The sequence below is a fragment of the Bombina bombina genome, chromosome 1 (assembly GCF_027579735.1).
Source record: "Bombina bombina isolate aBomBom1 chromosome 1, aBomBom1.pri, whole genome shotgun sequence".
In the NCBI taxonomy this organism is placed as follows: domain Eukaryota; kingdom Metazoa; phylum Chordata; class Amphibia; order Anura; family Bombinatoridae; genus Bombina; species Bombina bombina.
In genome coordinates this window covers 76,306,456-76,325,285 of record NC_069499.1, presented here as the reverse complement: position 1 = coordinate 76,325,285, position 18,830 = coordinate 76,306,456, and positions in this window count along the sequence as shown.

Genomic DNA, 18,830 nt, shown 5'->3' with positions numbered 1-18,830 from the left:
ATACTACCGACAAACCAATTTCAAGTCTTTTCGCTGCAGCAAACATATCACTAATACTGAAAAAAGGAAAGAACCCTGAAGATCCAGCCTCATACAGACCAATTTCAGTCCTTAACGCGGATTACAAGATCCTAACTTCTATCATTTCTTGTAGACTCGCAGGGTGCTTGGACAAACTTATACATCCCGATCAGGTCGGATTTATGACCACGCGAAATTCCGCCAAGAACATTAGGAGATTAACTACCTTGGTAGACTATATTTGGAATAGTGATCAGTTCAAAGATAGAACTAATTTTAATGACCATGCAGTTCTCACTTTGGATGCAGCCAAGGCTTTTGACAGCATTGCTTGGATTCATTTATTTAAAACCTTAGACAAATTTGGCTTTGCAGAAAATTTTTTACACTTTGTTCAGAAAATTCATTGGAAGCCAGAATCCTTTCTGCTGGTTAATCGGACGTTTTCTCCTAAGATAACTTTAGAGAGAGGAACAAGACAGGGTTGCCCCCTCTCACCTCTCTTGTTTAACATCGCTCTTGAACCGCTAGCAACCAGATTGAGAGAAATTCTGCCGGGGATACCAGATTTAGACCCAAACTTAAAAATCTTACTTTACGCGGATGATATTCTAATTTGTTTACAAAATACTAGAGATACAATCCCCAAGGTCATAAATACATTGGAGGAATTTAGCTCCTTTGCGGGATACAAGTCTAACTTAGATAAAAGTGAATTTATGTGGCTAGGCAAATATACTCACCGACAAACTAATTTAATGTTTCGCACGGTTTCAGCCATAAAATATCTGGGGCTGGAGATTCATAAAAATCCTAAACACTGGTATTCAGCTAATATTGATGCGCTCTTCCAGAAGATCAAAGAAGATCTTGACTTATGGAAGGCTTTTCCTTTATCCATATCTGCGTCTGTCAATTTGATCAAAACTATAATCTTTCCACGGATTCTATATCCTATACAAAATCTGCCATTAATTTTAACAAACAAAGATGTACGCAGACTGAATTCCTGGTTTTCCAAGTTCATTTGGAAAGCTAAAAAACCACGTATATCATTGGAAAAATTGTCACAAAAATTTTCTAATGCTGGTCTAGCTCTTCCTAATATCAGACTTTACAATATCGCAACACTACTTAAAATAGCTATAGATTGGTTAGCTCAATCGAATAGGGTTACCTCTTTTGATTTTGAATCTCGATTGACTAATCCATGGTCACTGAAGGCTCTTTTACACTGCCCGATACAAGAACTTCCACAAAAAGTTTCTATATTACAATCTTTCAAAAACCCGATTTACGCTTGGCAGAAGTTCTGTCCTATATTAGAATTGAATCCTTTTTTTTCAGACTTTCTACCCATTAGGGGTAACCCGCTTTTTATGCCTGGAATAGATCAAAAAGTATTCTTAGAGTGGCAGGACAGAGGCCTTAAGGATATTTATCAGTTATTGAATGATCAATCTCAGATTCTTTCTTGGGAAACTATTGTCTCAAAATATTCGCTAGGCACGGGGAATCAATTCGCCTATTTCCAGGTCCGTCATTATGTTAGCTCCCAAAGTTGGTATTCTTCAAGTAGGTCTGAGTGGTCCGAGGTCAAGATCTGTATCGAAAAGTTCATAGCTGGAGACATATCGATTTCTCTAATTTACGATATAATGCTCACCAAACAGGGCATATTATTGAGCGAAAATTTGGTTAATTCTTGGATAAATTGTATCTCTACAATGGATCAAGAGAAGATTTCTCGTAGCCTTGAGTTAATAGCTAACTACCCTATTTCGGTAAGCTGGAAAGAATCTCATCTTAAATTAATGAATAAATTTTATTTATCTCCATCCAGGTTAGCGAAATTTTATCCGCTTAAAAAGGCCGATTGCCCGCGGTGTTCATATGTCAAAGCAGACCTCATGCACATGTTATGGTACTGTCCTAAAATAAAACAACTTTGGCAGAAAGTCCAGTTCTGGTTTAATAGGCAATATAATGGGGCTTACTCGCTCTCTCTGGAAGATATAATATCCTTGATACTTAATCCCATGTCAGATTTAAAAATCCGGATTTTGAATACCATTATATTAATTGTTAGATACAATATTTTCAAATCCTGGATTGCTAAGACGCCTCCCAGCCTGGGGGTAATTCTTAAAGGGATACAATCCCAAATTATATACGAATCTTTTCATCTATTACAGGCTTCAGAGAAAAAAATCAAGACTTTTTTGTTAGAATGGGCACCCATTATTAAGACTTATTCATTACAACTCCAGCGACGGATCCTGTCTCCATTTGTCTCTTCTATCAGCTTTGCTGAGCTAGTCTTGCTACAAGTATTTCCCGACTCCTGGATAAGAAATTATAGAGATATTCCATAAAGTTATGAACTACCGCTCCTAAGGTCGAGCTTTACGGATCCGGAGGGCCCCCAAACTTTCTTTCTTTTTTTTTTTTTTTTTTCTCCTTCTCTCTCGCTGGCCCTTTTTTTTTTTTTTTTTTTTTCTTTTTCCCGCCCTCCCTTCTTTGGTTTTCTCCCCTCTTTTTTCTCTTTTTTAGGGTTAGAATGTCTGACTTTGTGATCTAGAAATGGCAATCCAAATTGGTTTGAAAATAATTTAGAGAGGTCTTTTTTCGCAACTAGACCATATGATTAGATAGGAGAGACACCTGCTAGTTGGGAACAAGAATCAATAGGTATCTGTGATGAAACATGGTATCAGAAATTATGTTGATTAAATACCGATATCCATATATGAAGTAATATATAAGTTGTTGGAGATGCTTTTTTTTTTTGGATGTCTTTTCTTTGATGGGTGTTAGTCCATATTATTTGATGATTTCTATAGATGATTTTAAGCATATTGACTAACGAAAAGTATAATTTTTGTGACATTTCGGCATGATTATGCTTTATTGAAAATTGAGTATGATTTTATGTTATTCTGCTAATTATGTTATATTACAGTATGAATATCTTGTACTGATATGAGTCACAATGTTTATGTGGATTGTCATTTATTTTTATGCTGAATAATAAAAAACTATTTAAAAAAAAAAAAAAAAAAAAAAAAATAAATATAATGTAAGTGTCGGCGATGTTGTGGGCAGCAGATTAGGGGTTAATAAGTATAATGTAGGTGGCGGCGATGTCGGGAGCGGCCGATAAGGGGTTAATAAGTATAATGTAGGTGTCGGCGATGTCGGGAGCAGAAGATTAGGGGTTAATAATTGTAAGATTTAGGGGTGTTTAGACTCGGGGTTCATGTTAGGGTGTAATGTGTGTAAACATGACTTTAGTTACCCCATAGGAATCAATGGGGCTGCGTTACTGAGTTTTACGCTGCTTTTTTGCAGGTGTTAGACTTTTTCTTAGCCGGCTCTCCCCATTGATGTCTATGGGGAAGTCTTGCACAAGCACGTACGACCAGCTCACCACTCACTTAAGCAGCGCTGGTATTGAAGTGGGGTAAGGAGCACAATTTTGCTCTACGCTCAATTCTTGCCTTTTAATGCCAGGTTTGTAAAAACCTGTAATACCAGCGCTGTAGGTGAGCGGTGAGAAAAAACTGCTCGCTAGCACCGCATAGCTCCTAACGCAAAACTCGTAATCTGGCCGATAGTTAGCAAAGGACATTTGTGCATAAATAACCTGCTCTAACGAATTAAAACATTTTATTTTTGCATTAATCCCATCTTTTGTCTCTAGCTACCACTTAGATTGTAAACTCTCTAGAGAGCTGGGTTTTCTAATTCTTCTGTTCCAGTCTGGCTGCCAGTCAGCACCACCATCTCTAACATGGGATTCCCTGACTGTTAGGTGTTGTTTTCAGGGGGGGGGAGTGTCAGTCAGGACTGGGCCTCGGGCACACCATACCAACTGGAAATTAGTATATTATTTGATAAGGATGAGAACAGCACTTCAGACCATGCAGCATTAAGTCTAAAACCATTCTCCTTTATTGAAAGACACACAACATGTCTTATAGGGAACAATTACAGCATACAGGGTTAACATGATGACACGTTATGACCGTGTCATTTTACACAGTGTTTGTCAGGAAAAATACTAGCTAGAAACAATATTTCTATAGTCGTAATAAGGAGGGCATCTAGTAGCAAAGCAAGGTTATGTGGGCATCTTATAGAGATAGCACTTTCCAGGCGTTGTGCCAGGAACATCTGCAAGGCCGCCTAGCTCTGCAAACTAATAACAAATATGTATTTCTACAGAATTATTGCTATAATAAATATTATTCAGACAAGATGGATGCCAAAGACAAAATGGCAGTTAAGAACAAGATGGCGCTAGTCATGCTAACAATTCCTAACACTGACATTCCTCTACTCACTGCTGTGCTAACTCTGCCCCACAGGTTATGCAGCACACATAGGCAATATGAAACTAATAAGGTATACCAAAGCGCCAACTATACGAAGGCTGGGTCTGGACCTAATGCAATATTATCAAACGATTACAATAAACAATTTATTTAGTACACAAATAAGTTAAAAACATGGATCCATGTATAAACAATCAAATTTATACAACAATAATAGCTAAATGAATAAACAAATAGTTATGTAACAGATATAGCATTTAAAATTGTGCAAACATTGCTCTTAAAAATATTCCTAAAAAATTCCAAATTTAGTATAAACTTACAAAGGATCATAAAATGCAACTTATATTTACATTGTGCAACATGCAATTTACTGCTCCAAGTACTATCTATGGTGACTCAGATCGGATAGGGGAGCCTATAAAAATCCATATCTACATAGATTTTAGCTTCTTTGAAGAAGTGGAAAAGTATAACACAATTATGACACTATATGTAAGAAGAAAAATGTATCAATCTCCAAATGAAATCCTCTTCAGAGATACATATTCCATTCCCTCAAAAAATACAGCAAATTAATGTAGAACCAGTAGGACTTTTTTATTTATTAAAAGCATGGTAACTGTGCTAAATATAACAATGCGTTTCTTGGCATTTACAAACAAAATTTCTGCTAAATGTATAAAGGAACATGAATACCAGATTTCTTTCTTTTGTGATTAAGTGTAAATTTACTTTGGTCTCTTAATATCCTTTGTTGAGGCAGGTAGGCTCAGGAGTGTACATGTGTGTGGACCACTACATAGTAGCAATTTTGCATGAATGTTATACATTTCATGTCCCTTTAACAACATCTCCATATTCCATAAATTGTTGCACACTGCAGATTTTGAGTAGAAAAACAGATAAACTCTCATTTGATGCAGATATCTAGTTTCTAGAAATATATTAAATAGCTAAGATATCTTAAAGGGATATGAAACCCAAAAATGTTCTTTCATAATTCAGACAGAGCATGCAATTTTAAACAACTTTCTAATCTATTACTATTATCAAATTTTCTTTGTTCTCTAGGTTAAAAGGGAGGGTTGTAAGCTCAGGAGCAGCAATTTTGTAAGAATGTTATACATTTGCAAGAGCACTAGATCGCAGCACTATTTCCTACCATGTATTGCTCCAGATGCCTACCTAGGTACCTCTTCAACAAAGAATTCCCTGGGAATGAAGCGAATATGATAGTAGAAGTAAATTGGATACTTTTTTTAAATGTTATGCTCTGTCTGAATCACAAAACACATTTTTTTGTGTTTCACATCCCATTAATTCCTTATGTTTTAATGATAAGACCAAAAGGTATGGACAAAATCTAGATGTAAGCAAGTGAAATATAATGCTTTACTCATAATTACCTTCTTAGATAACCGCTATAAAAAAGAAATGAATTGCAGGGGTAGTTTTGGAATTGTGTCTTCTTTTGAAAAATAAATACTAATTCAAAGTTTCCTATTTTTATAATAGATTTTATTGAGTTTATATAAACAACTTGTTTCAACAGAGATATGTAGAAAAAAATATAACATCAAGAGAGAATCAAACAACATTATTTGATCAGCTCAGTATCTGCAGGCTGATACACCACATTACATAGTATTATTATCATCATCAGGTATTGTAGAGCGCCAACAGATTCCGCAGTGCTACGAACAAACCAGTAGTTACAAAATAAACAGAACTGTGCAGTACCTATAAATATGAAGGATCACTTCATTTAAAGGGACAGTCAAGTCCAAAATAAACTTTCATGATTCAAATAGGGCATGTCATTTTAAACAACTTTCCAATTTACTTTTATCACCAATTTTGCTTTGTTCTCTTGTTATTCTTAGTTGAATGCTAAACCTAAGTAGGCTCATATGCTACTTTCTTAGACCTTGAAGGCCACCTCTAATCTAAATGCATTTTGACAGTTTTTCACCACTAGAAGGCGTTAGTTCATGTGTGTCATATAGATAACATTGAGCTCACGCACGTGAAGTTACCTTGGAGCCAGCACTGATAGGCTAAACTGTGTATTATTATAAGTGTGTTGGTTATGCAAAACTGGGGAATGGGTAATAAAGGGATTATCTATCTTTTTTAAACAACAAAAATTCTGGTGTTGACTGTCCCTTTAAGACCATCTAAAATATATATTATACCAGAATCAATGGACTGGATTCAATAAAAAATGGTTATGAAACAAAATTACGAGACCAAACTCGTAATGCCCATGGCTGGCCCTTGGAGACACCTTTTTTTCTATCCAACAAGATTACTTTACCGTGACAAAACAGACATGAAAATATTTGACAATCACAAACATTCACCTGAATCGTTTTGCCAGCTTGCCGTCTAAGAGCCAGATTACGAGTGGAGCGCAAACGTGGAGCGATAAGGGGTATATTGCGTGTGTTTGTGCTCTTTGGGTTTACCTTTTGTATTATGAGTTGAAAGTAAACATGATCGCTATGCTAAAATGATTACCGCGACTTCAGAGCTCTGTTTAACCATTTTGCAAAACTAAAAAACACATCAAAAATATATTACAAACAGGGGCGTATTTTGGCCTAGGCAAACAAGGTACTCAGCTAGGAAAGCAGATTGGGAGTGGGCAACACTTTTTTGTGGCTATATTTGTAAGAAGCTTAGATTTATTTTTTACATTTATTTTAGAACTATTATGCAGGGAGATATAGTGGGAGATTTTGCCCAAAGAGCTTACATTCTAGGGCAGTTACGGCAAACCTTGGTACTCCAGGTGTTTCAGAACTACATTTCCCATGGTGCTTAGGCCCTCTGCAGTGCAGTCGAGCATCATGGGGAATGTAGTTCTGAAACATCTGGAGTACAAAGGTTCACTTTCACTGTGCTAGGGAATATAATAAGAGACTGCCCATGGAGCTTACAGTTTAGAGGTAGCTCTGTACCTTTCTTTTATTCAGCTAGCTATTGCCTTTAGTTCTGTTGGCTTTCAGCAGTTAGTCATGTGTTTTGGGATGTATTTTATATATATATATATATATATATATATATATATATATCTGTGTGTGTGTGTGCATGTGTATGTGTATAACTCTGTGTGTGTATGCACAAAACCTAAATATGCCACTGATTACAAGGTATTGTTACACTCATAATAACACTATCTAATAAAAATTAATTAAAAAAAAATATTGCACACAAAAGTTATAAGGGCTCAAAGATATGAGATCTCAGGAAGGTAAAGGGCTTTAAAGGGACAGTACACTGTAAAATTGTTTTTATATTAATGTATTTTCAATGACTTGTTATACCAGCTGCAGGGTATAAAAACAGAATTTATGTTTACCTGATAAATTTCTTTCTCCTACGGTGTGTCCGGTCCACGGCTTCATCCTTACTTGTGGGATATTCTCATTCCCTACAGGAAATGGCAAAGAGAGCACACAGCAAAGCTTTCCATATAGCCCTCCCTCTGGCTCCGCCCCCCAGTCATTCGACCGACGGTTAGGAGAAAAAGGAGAAACCATAAGGTCCCGTGGTGACTGTAGTGTACAGAAAAATAAAAATTTTAAACCTGACTAAAAGCCAGGGCGGGCCGTGGACCGGACACACCGTAGGAGAAAGAAATTTATCAGGTAAACATAAATTCTGTTTTCTCCTACATTGGTGTGTCCGGTCCACGGCTTCATCCTTACTTGTGGGAACCAATACCAAAGCTTTAGGACACGGATGAAGGGAGGGAACAAGTCAGGTAACCTAAACGGAAGGCACCACAGCTTGCAAAACCTTTCTCCCAAAAACAGCCTCCGAAGAAGCATAAGTATCGAATTTGTAAAATTTGGCAAAAGTATGCAGAGAAGACCAAGTCACTGCCTTACAGATCTGTTCAACAGAAGCCTCATTCTTGAAAGCCCATGTGGAAGCCACAGCTCTAGTAGAGTGAGCTGTAATTCGTTCAGGAGGCTGCCGTCCGGCAGTCTCATAAGCCAATCGGATGATGCTTTTTAGCCAAAAGGAAAGAGAGGTAGCAGTAGCTTTCTGACCTCTCCTCTTACCAGAATGGACGACAAACAAAGAAGCTGTCTGTCTGAAATCCTTTGTTGCTTCTAAATAGAATTTTAAAGCACGAACTACATCTAAGTTATGTAACAAACGTTCCTTCTTCGAAACTGGATTCGGACACAGAGAAGGAACAACTATTTCTTGGTTAATATTCCTGTTGGAAACCACCTTTGGAAGAAAACCAGGCTTAGTACGTAAACTACCTTATCTGTATGGAATACCAGATAGGGTGAAGTACACTGCAAAGCAGACAATTCGGAAACTCTTCTAGCAGAAGAAATAGCAACCAAAAACAGAACTTTCCAAGATAGTAATTTAATATCTATGGAATGCAAAGGTTCAAACAGAATCCCTTGAAGAACTGAAAGAACTAAATTTAGACTCCATGGAGGAGTCATAGGTCTGTAGACAGGCTTGATTCTAACTAATGCCTGTACAAACGCCTGTACATCTGGCACGGCTGCCAAACGTTTATGCAACAAGACAGACAGAGCAGATATCTGTCCTTTTAGAGAACTAGCTGACAAATCTTTATCCAAACCCTCTTGGAGAAAGGAAAGTATCCTAGGAATTCTAATTTTACTCCAAGAGTAACCCTTGGATTCGCACCAACAGATATATTTTTGCCATATCTTATGGTAAATTTTCCTAGTTACCGGTTTTCTGGCCTGAACCAGAGTATCTATAACTGAATCTGAAAACCCACGCTTAGATAGAATCAAGTGTTCAATTTCCAAGCAGTCAGTTGCAGAGAAACTAGATTTGGATGTTCGAATGGACCTTGTACTAGAAGGTCCTGCCTCAAAGGTAGCTTCCATGGTGGAGCCGATGACATATTCACCAGGTCTGCATACCAAGTCCTGCGTGGCCATGCAGGAGCTATTAGAATCACCGAGGCCTTCTCCTGCTTGATCCTGGCTACAAGCCTGGGAAGGAGAGGGAACGGTGGAGACACATAAGCTAGATTGAACGACCAAAGCGCTACCAATGCATCTACTAGTGTCGCCTTGGGATCCCTGGATCTGGACCCGTAGCGAGGAACCTTGGAGTTCTGACGAGACGCCATCAGATCCATATCTGGAATGCCCCATAGTTGAGTTAACTGGGCAAAGACCTCTGGGTGAAGTTCCCACTCCCAATCCGCCTCCCAGTTGTCTACTCCTGGGATGTGAATTGCAGATAGATGGCAGGAGTGATCCTCCGCCCATTTGATGATCTTGGATACCTCTCTCATCGCCAGGGAACTCTTTGTTCCTCCCTGATGATTGATGTATGCTACAGTCATTATGTTGTCCGACTGAAATCTTATGAACCTGGCCTTCGCTAGTTGAGGCCAAGCCAGGAGCGCATTGAATATCGCTCTCAGTTCCAAAATGTTTATCAGGAGAAGAGACTCTTCCCGAGACCATAGACCCTGAGCTTTCAGGGAGCCCCAGACCGCGCCCCAGCCTAAGAGACTGGCGTCGGTTGTGACAATGATCCACTCTGGTCTGCGGAAACTCATTCCCTGAGACAGGTGATCCTGAGCCAACCACCAGAGGAGTGAGTCTCTGGTTATCTGGTCCACTTGAATCTGAGGAGACAAGTCTGCATAATCCCCATTCCACTGTTTGAGCATGCACAGTTGCAATGGTCTTAAATGAATTCGAGCAAAAGGAACCACGTCCATTGCCGCAACCATTAGTCCTATTACCTCCATGCACTGAGCTATGGAGGGCTGAGGAATAGATTGAAGAACTCGACAAGCGTTTAGAAGCTTTAACTTTCTGACCTCTGTCAGAAAAATCTTCATTTCTACAGAGTCTATTCTTGTTCCCAGAAAGGGAACCCTTGTGGACGGAAACAGGAAATTCTTTTCTATGTTCACCTTCCACCCGTGAGATCTGAGAAAGGCTAAAACAATGTCTGTATGAGCCCTTGCTTTGGGAAGGGACGACGCTTGAATTAGAATGTCGTCTAGGTAAGGTGCTACTGCAATGCCCCTCGGCCTTAGGACCGCTAGAAGGGACCCTAGCACCTTTGTGAAAATTCTGGGAGCAGTGGCTAAACCAAACGGAAGAGCCACGAACTGGTAATGTTTGTCCAGAAAGGCGAACCTCAGGAACTGATGATGATCTTTGTGGATAGGAATATGCAGGTATGCATCCTTTAGGTCCACGGTAGTCATGTATTAACCCTCCTGGATCGTTGGTAAAATCGTCCGAATGGTTTCCATTTTGAATGATGGAACTCTGAGGAATTTGTTAAGAATTTTTAAATCCAGAATTGGTCTGAAAGTTCCTTCTTTTTTGGGAACTACAAACATGTTTGAGTAAAAACCCAGACCTTGTTCCGCTGTTGGAACTGAGTGTATCACTCCCATCTTTAATAGGTCTCCTACGCAATGTAAGAATGGCTGTCTCTTTATCTGGTCTAAAGATAAGCGAGACATGTGGAACCTTCCCCTTGGAGGAAGTTCTTTGAACTCTAGAAGATACCCCTGAGAGACAATTTCTAGTGCCCAGGGGTCCGGAACATCTCTTGCCCAAGCCTGAGCAAAGAGAGAAAGTCTGCCCCCTACTAGATCCGGTCCTGGATCGGGGGCTACCCCTTCATGCTGTCTTGGTAGCAGCAGCAGGCTTCTTGGCCTGTTTTCCCTTGTTCCAGCCTTGCAATGGTTTCCATGCTGGTTTAGGCTGGGAAGTGTTACCCTCTTGTCTAGAGGCTGTAGAGTTAGAAGCCGGTCCGTTCCTGAAATTGCGAAAGGAACGAAAATTAGACTTATTCTTAGCTTTGAAAGGCCTATCCTGTGGGAGGGCATGGCCCTTTCCCCCAGTGATGTCTGAAATAATCTCCTTCAATTCTGGCCCGAAAAGGGTCTTACCTTTGAAAGGAATATTAAGCAATTTTGTTTTGGACGACACATCTGCCAACCAAGATTTTAGCCAAAGCGCCCTGCGCGCCACTATTGCAAAACCTGAATTTTTCGCCGCTAATTTAGCCAATTGAAAAGCGGCATCCAAAATAAAGGAATTAGCCAACTTAAGTGCGTGAATTCTGTCCAAGAACTCATCATATGGAGTCTCCTTTTGGAGCGAATTTTCTAGTTCATCGAACCAAAAAGACGCCGCCGTGGTGATAGGAATAATGCACGAAATTGGTTGAAGAAGGAAACCTTGCTGAACAAAAATCTTTTTAAGCAATCCTTCCAATTTTTTATCCATAGGATCTTTGAAAGCGCAACTGTCTTCTATAAGAATAGTTGTGCGCTTAGCTAATGTTGAAACTGCCCCCCTCTACCTTAGGGACCGTTTGCCATGCATCCCTTCTGGGGTCGACAATGGGGAACATTTTCTTAAAGATAGGAGAGGGAACAAAAGGTACGCCTGGCTTCTCCCACTCCTTAGTCACTATGTCCGCCACCCTCTTGGGTATCGGAAAAAGCGTCAGCATGCACTGGGACCTCTAGGAATTTGTCCATTTTGCACAACTTCTCTGGAATCACCAAAGTATCACAATCATCAAGGGTAGCTAGCACCTTCTTAAGTAGAGCGCGGAGATGTTCTAGCTTAAATTTAAATGCCACGATATCAGGTTCTGCCTACTGAGAAACTTTTCCTGAATCAGAAATTTCTCCCTCAGACAGACCCTCCCTCACTGCCAACTCAGATTGATGCGAGGGTATAGATAAATTATCGTCAGCGCCTACTTGCTCATCCTCTGTATGTAAAACTGAGCAATCACGCTTTCTAGGAAATGTTGGCAGTTTGGATAAAAGAGCTGCTAGAGAATTATCCATTACTGCTGTTAATTGCTGCATAGTAACAAGCATTGGCGTGCTAGATGTACTAGGTATCGCCTGCGCGGGCAAAGCTGGTGTTGACACAGAAGGAGAGGATGATGAACTATCCCCACTACCTTTATTTAAAGAATCATCTTGGGCAACATTATTAAATGTGACAGTACTGTCCTTACTCTGTTTGGACACCATGGCACAATTCGCACATACATTTAATGGGGGAACCACCTTGGCCTCTATACACACAGAACATAGGCTATCTGAAGGTACAGACATGTTAAACAGGTTTTTAATGCAATAAAAACAATTTTAAACAAAACCGTTACTGTCTCTTTAAATAATAAAAAGAGCACACTTTATTTCTGCATGATCGAAAAAACATGAAGGAAATATCCGATCTTTATGAAATTTATACCCCAGTGTCTTAATGCTTTAAAAGGATTGCACACCAAATTTCAAGTCTCTTAACCCTTAAATGACCAAACCGGAGCTAATAATCCCAATTTACTGGTTAAAATACACTACAGTCCCTGCCACAGACTTTGCTGCGGCTTTTACCTTCCTTAGGGGTTATTAACAACAGAAATAAGCCTCTCTGAGTCCTTTTCTAAGCCACTGGACCTCCTCACGTGAAGCTGCATGCACTGCCTGGAGAAAGTAACTGCACAACTGAGGCGCGAAAATGAGGCCTCCTCCCTCTGCATTCCAGAGTGAAGGGGCCTTTCTGACAAGAGTAGGCGTCTAAACAACTGCCAGGCGAAAATAAACGTCCCCAAAAGTGTTTCAAAGTTTGTCAAACACTCCAAATGTCAAATAAACATGATAAAAAACAATCGATTTAGCCCACAAAAGTGTCAACCAGCATAGAGCCCAAGATATAAGCCTTAATTCTGTAACTAAGTCTAAGAAAATGGCTTACCTATCCCATAAGGGAAAACTGACAGTCTTCTAGCAGTACTAGGTCTTGTTAGAAAAGTGACTGATCATACCTGAAGCAGATAAGCCTGCAAACTGTTCCCCCCAACTGAAGTTCTCTGGTTTCAACAGTCCTGCGTGGGAACAGCAATGGATTTTAGTTACTGGTGCTAAAATCATACTCCTCTTTTAACAGAAATCTTCATCACTTTCTGTTGTAGAGTAAATAGTACAAACCGGCACTATTTTAAAATAACAAACTCTTGATAGAAGAATAAAAACTACAACTAACACCACATACTCTTTACCATCCCCGTGGAGATGCTACTTGTTCAGAGCGGCAAAGAGAATGACTGGGGGGCGGAGCCAGAGGGGGGGCTATATGGACAGCTTTGCTGTGTGCTCTCTTTGCCATTTCCTGTAGGGAATGAGAATATCCCACAAGTAAGGATGAAGCCGTGGACCGGACACACCAATGTAGGAGAAATGAATAAGAAATTGCAATTTCAGGTTTATTTGTGTATATGAAGTTGGTTTTGTGCTTTTAAACCACAGCCTACTACAATGGGTTGAGCTTCAGGTAATATCAGATCTCATTGTGTTATCACTTTGTGTACACACACTAGTTCCCTTATCTTATATTTTTCTGGAAAACTAAAGCTCAATACATAGAGAGAACAATGGAAAATTATCATTTTATTACTTAACTATCCTGCACCCCACTGAGAGTGTGATTTCTTCTGCTGGCTGTGTTTACTTAGGCTATTCAATAGCTGAGACTCCAGTATCAAAACGTTTAGTATAGGTTGGGAAACCACAGGCTAAATCAGCTATTTCAAAGGGCAAAATATGGGTAAAGGAGCTACTTGTAAACAATTTAATACATTCCAGCAAGTAAAATGGAACATTGTGAACAATTGAAATGGGAGAACATTTTTGGGTGAACTGTCTCTAACATTGAGATACATACATATACTTGTCTAAATATGTATATTTATGTATATATAAATGTCTATATATGTGTAACTATGTATTTATATGTGTATATATGTATTACAGGCATATATACACATATAAACACATAAATACACATGTATACATATATAGACATATAGTTAAAGTGAATTTGAGCTCTTTGCAGTTAAGTAGATGAAAACATGAAAAAACATATTTCTTTCATGTAATTGGCAAGAGTCCATGAGCTAGTGACGTATGGGATATACAATCCTACCAGGAGGGGCAAAGTTTCCCAAACCTCAAAATGCCTATAAATACACCCCTCACCACACCCACAATTCAGTTTTACAAACTTTGCCTCCTATGGAGGTGGTGAAGTAAGTTTGTGCTAAGATTTCTACGTTGAAATGCGCTTCTCAGCATTGTTGAAGCCCGATTCCTCTCAGAGTACAGCGAATGTCAGAGGGACATGAAGGGAGTATCACTTATTGAATACGATGATTTCCCTAATGGGGGTCTATTTCATAGGTTCTCTGTTATCGGTCGAGATTCATCTCCTACCTCCCTTTTCAGATCGACGATATACTCTCAATTTACCATTACCTCTACTGATAACTGTTTCAGTACTGGTTTGGCTATCTGCTATATGTGGATGGGTGTCTTTTGGTAAGTATGTTTTTTATTACTTAAGACACCTCAGCTATGGTTTGGCACTTTATGCATTTATATAAAGTTCTAAATATATGTATTGTACTTATATTTGCCATGAGTCAGGTTCATGTATTTCCTTCTGCAGACTGTCAGTTTCATATTTGGAGAAAATAAACATTTTTTAAGAATTTTTTTTTTTCCTTACCTGGGGTTTAGTCTTTTTTTCAATTGACCACTTTCTTGCAAATTGCGGGCAGTATTAGGCCCACGGGTGCGCCAAATGCTAGACTTTATTGCGTCATTCTTGGCGCGAGAATTTTTTTGGAGCGAAAAATACGTCTATGACGCAACTTTGTCATTTCCGGCTTCATAGTTGACGCCGAAGCCTTACACACGGTTGCGTCATTAGTGAAGCGAGTGTGTCATTTCCGGTTATTATTGGCACCAAACTTTTTCATTATTTTAATACCCCATTGATGTTTGCCTCTTGCCCTTTTCTCTATCAGAGGGCTATGCTATTTGCATTTTTTTCCCATTCCTGAAACTGTCATATAAGGAAATTGATAATTTTGCTTTATATGTTGTTTTTTCTTTTACATTTTGCAAGATGTCTCAATCTGATCCTGCATCAGAAGTTTTTGCTGGAACATTGCGGCCTGACATCGGTTCTACCAAAGCTAAGTGCATTTGTTGTAAGATTGTGGAAATTATTTTGCCGAATGTCATTTGTAATAGTTGTCATGATAAATTTTTACATGCAGATAGTGTGTCCATCAGTAATAGTACATTGCCCGTTGCAGTTCCTTCAACTTCTAATGTACATGATATACCTATGAATTTTAAAGAATTTGTTTCTGATTCTATCCAGAAGGCTTTGTCTGCATTTCCACCTTCTAATAAACGTAAAAGGTCTTTTAAAACTTCTCATTCAGTTGATGAAATTTCAAATGACCAACAACATAATAATTTATCCTCCTCTGATGAGGATCTATCTGATACAGAAGATCCTTCCTCAGACATTGACACTGACAAATATACTTATTTATTTAAAATAGAGTATATGCGTTCTTTATTAAAAGAAGTGTTAATTACTTTGGATATTGAGGTAACCAGTCCTCTTGACGTTAAGTCTAATAAAGGTTTAAATGCTGTTTTTAAACCTCCTGTGGTTTCTCCAGGGGTTTTTCCTATTCCTGAGGCTATTTCTGATATGATTTCTAAGGAATGGAATAAGCCAGGTACTTCTTTTATTCCTTCTTCAAGGTTTAAAAAATTGTATCCTTTACCAGCAAATTCTATAGATTTTTGGGACAAAATCCCCAAAGTTGATGGGGCTATTTCTACTCTTGCTAAACGTACCACTATTCCTATGGAAGATAGTACTTCCTTTAAGGATCCTTTAGATAGGAAGCTTGAATCTTATCTAAGGAAAGCCTATTTATATTCAATTCATCTTCTCAGACCTGCAATTTCTTTGGCTGATGTTGCGGCTGCATCAACTTTCTGGTTGGAGAATTTAGCGCAACAAGAATTGGATTCTGACATATCTAGCATTATTCGTTTACTGCAATATGCAAATCATTTTATTTGTGATGCCATTTTTGATATTATCAAAATTGATGTTAGATCCATGTCTTTAGCTATATTAGCTAGAAGAGTTTTGTGGCTTAAATCTTGGAATGCTGATATGACATCCAAATCTAGATTACTATCTCTTTCTTTCCAAGGTAATAATTTATTTGGTTCTCAGTTGGATTCTATTATTTCAACTGTTACTGGGGGAAAGGGAGTTTTTCTGCCTCAGGATAAAAAACCTAAGGGTAAATCTAAGGCTTCTAACCGTTTTCGTTCCTTTCGTCAAAATAAGGAACAAAAACTCAATCCTTCCTCCAAGGAATCTGTTTCCAATTGGAAGCCTTCCTCAAATTGGAATAAATCCAAGCCATTTAAGAAACCAATGTCAGCCCCTAATTCCGCATGAAGGTGCGGCCCTCATTCCAGCTCAGCTGGTAGGGGGCAGATTAAGGTTTTTCAAGGATATTTGGATAAATTCTGTCCAAAATCAATGGATTCAGAGCATTGTCTCTCAAGGGTATTGAATAGGATTCAGAGTAAGACCTCCTGTGAGAAGATTTTTTCTCTCGCGTATCCCAGCAAATCCAGTAAAAGCTCAGGCTTTCCTGAAGTGTGTTTCAGACCTGGAGTCTTCAGGGGTAATCATGCCAGTTCCTTTTCAGTAACAAGGTTTGAGGTTTTATTCAAATCTATTCATTGTCCCAAAGAAGGAAAATTTATTCAGACCAGTTTCACATGAGACCTCTACAGCTTTGTATGCTGAACTAATGGTGCAGGGATTATTCAAAGATATCACAATTAATATCCTTAAATCCCAATGTTCGACACTCTCTGACGTGGTGGATAGATCACCATTGTTTAGTTCAAGGTGCTTCTTTTGTTCAGCCAACCTGGACTGTGATCACAACAGATGCAGGTCTTTCAGGTTGGGGAGCTGTTTGGGGATCTCTGACAGCACAAGGGGTTTGGAAATCTCAAGAGGCGAGATTACCAATAAATATTTTAGAACTCCGGGCAATTCTCAGAGCTCTTCAGTTTTGGCCTCTGTTAAAGAGAGAACCGTTCATTTGTTTTCAGACAGACAATATCACAACAGTAGCATATGTCAATCATCAGGGTGGGACTCACAGTCCCCAAGCTATGAAAGAAGTATCTCGGATACTTGCTTGGGCGGAATCCAGCTCCTGTCTAATCTCTGCAGTGCATATCCCAGGTGTAGACAATTGGGAGGCAGATTATCTCAGCCGTCAGACTTTACATCCAGGGGAGTGGTCTCTCCATCCATATGTGTTTTCTCAGATTGTTCAGATGTGGGGTCTTCCAGAGATAGATCTCATAGCCTCTCATCTAAACAAGAAACTTCACAGAAACCTGTCCAGGTCCAGGGATGTTCAGGTGGAAGCAGTGGATGCGCTGACACTTCCTTGTTGTTATCATCCTGCTTACATTTTCCCGCCTCTAGTTCTTCTTCCAAGAGTGATCTCCAAAATCATCATGGAACAATCATTTGTGTTGCTGGTGGCTCCAGCATGGCCACACAAGTTTTGGTATGCGGATCTGGTTCGGAATGTTCAGTTGCCAACCTTGGCCACTTCCGTTAAGGCCGGACCTACTGTCTCAAGGTCCGTTTTTCCATACTGATCTCAAATCATTCAATTTGAAGGTATGGAAATTGAACGCTTAGTGCTAAGTCATAGAGGTTTCTCTGACTCAGTGATTAATACTATGTTACAAGCTCGTAAATCTGTCTCTAGAAAGATTTATTATAGAGTTTGGAAGACTTACATTTCATGGTGTTCTTCTCATAAATTCTCTTGGCATTCTTTTAGAATTCCTAGAATTTTACAGTTTCTTCAGGATGGTTTGGATAAGGGTTTGTCTGCAAGTTCCTTGAAGGGACAAATCTCTGCTCTTTCTGTTTTATTTCACAGAAAGATTGCTATACTTCCTGATATTCACTGTTTTAAGGGCTTTACAGGCTCCTCCATTTGAGTCTATGCACTCTTTGGACCTTAAACTGCTTTCTTGGAAAGTGTTGTTCCTTTTGGCCATCTCTTCTGCTAGAAGAGTTTCTGAGCTATCTGCTCTTTCTTGTGAGTCTCCTTTTCTGATTTTTCCTCAGGATAAGGCAGTTTTGCAGACTTCTTTTCGATTTTTACCTAAGGTTGTGAATTCTAACAACATTAGTAGAGAAATTGTTGTCCCTTCCTTGTGTCCTAATCCTAAGAATTCTTTGGAAAGATCCTTACATTCTTTGGATGTGGTAAGAGCTTTGAAATATTATGTGGAAGCTACTAAAGATTTCAGGAAGACTTCCAGTCTATTTGTTTTATTTTCTGGTCCTAGCAAAGGTCAGAAGGCTTCTGCTAGTTCCTTGGCTTCTTGGTTAAAACTTTTGATTCATCAAGCTTATTTGGAGTCGGGTCAGCTCATTCTACTAGATCAGTCTCCACTTCGTGGGCCTTTAAGAATGAAGCTTCAGTTGATCAGATTTGCAAAGCGGCAACTTGGTC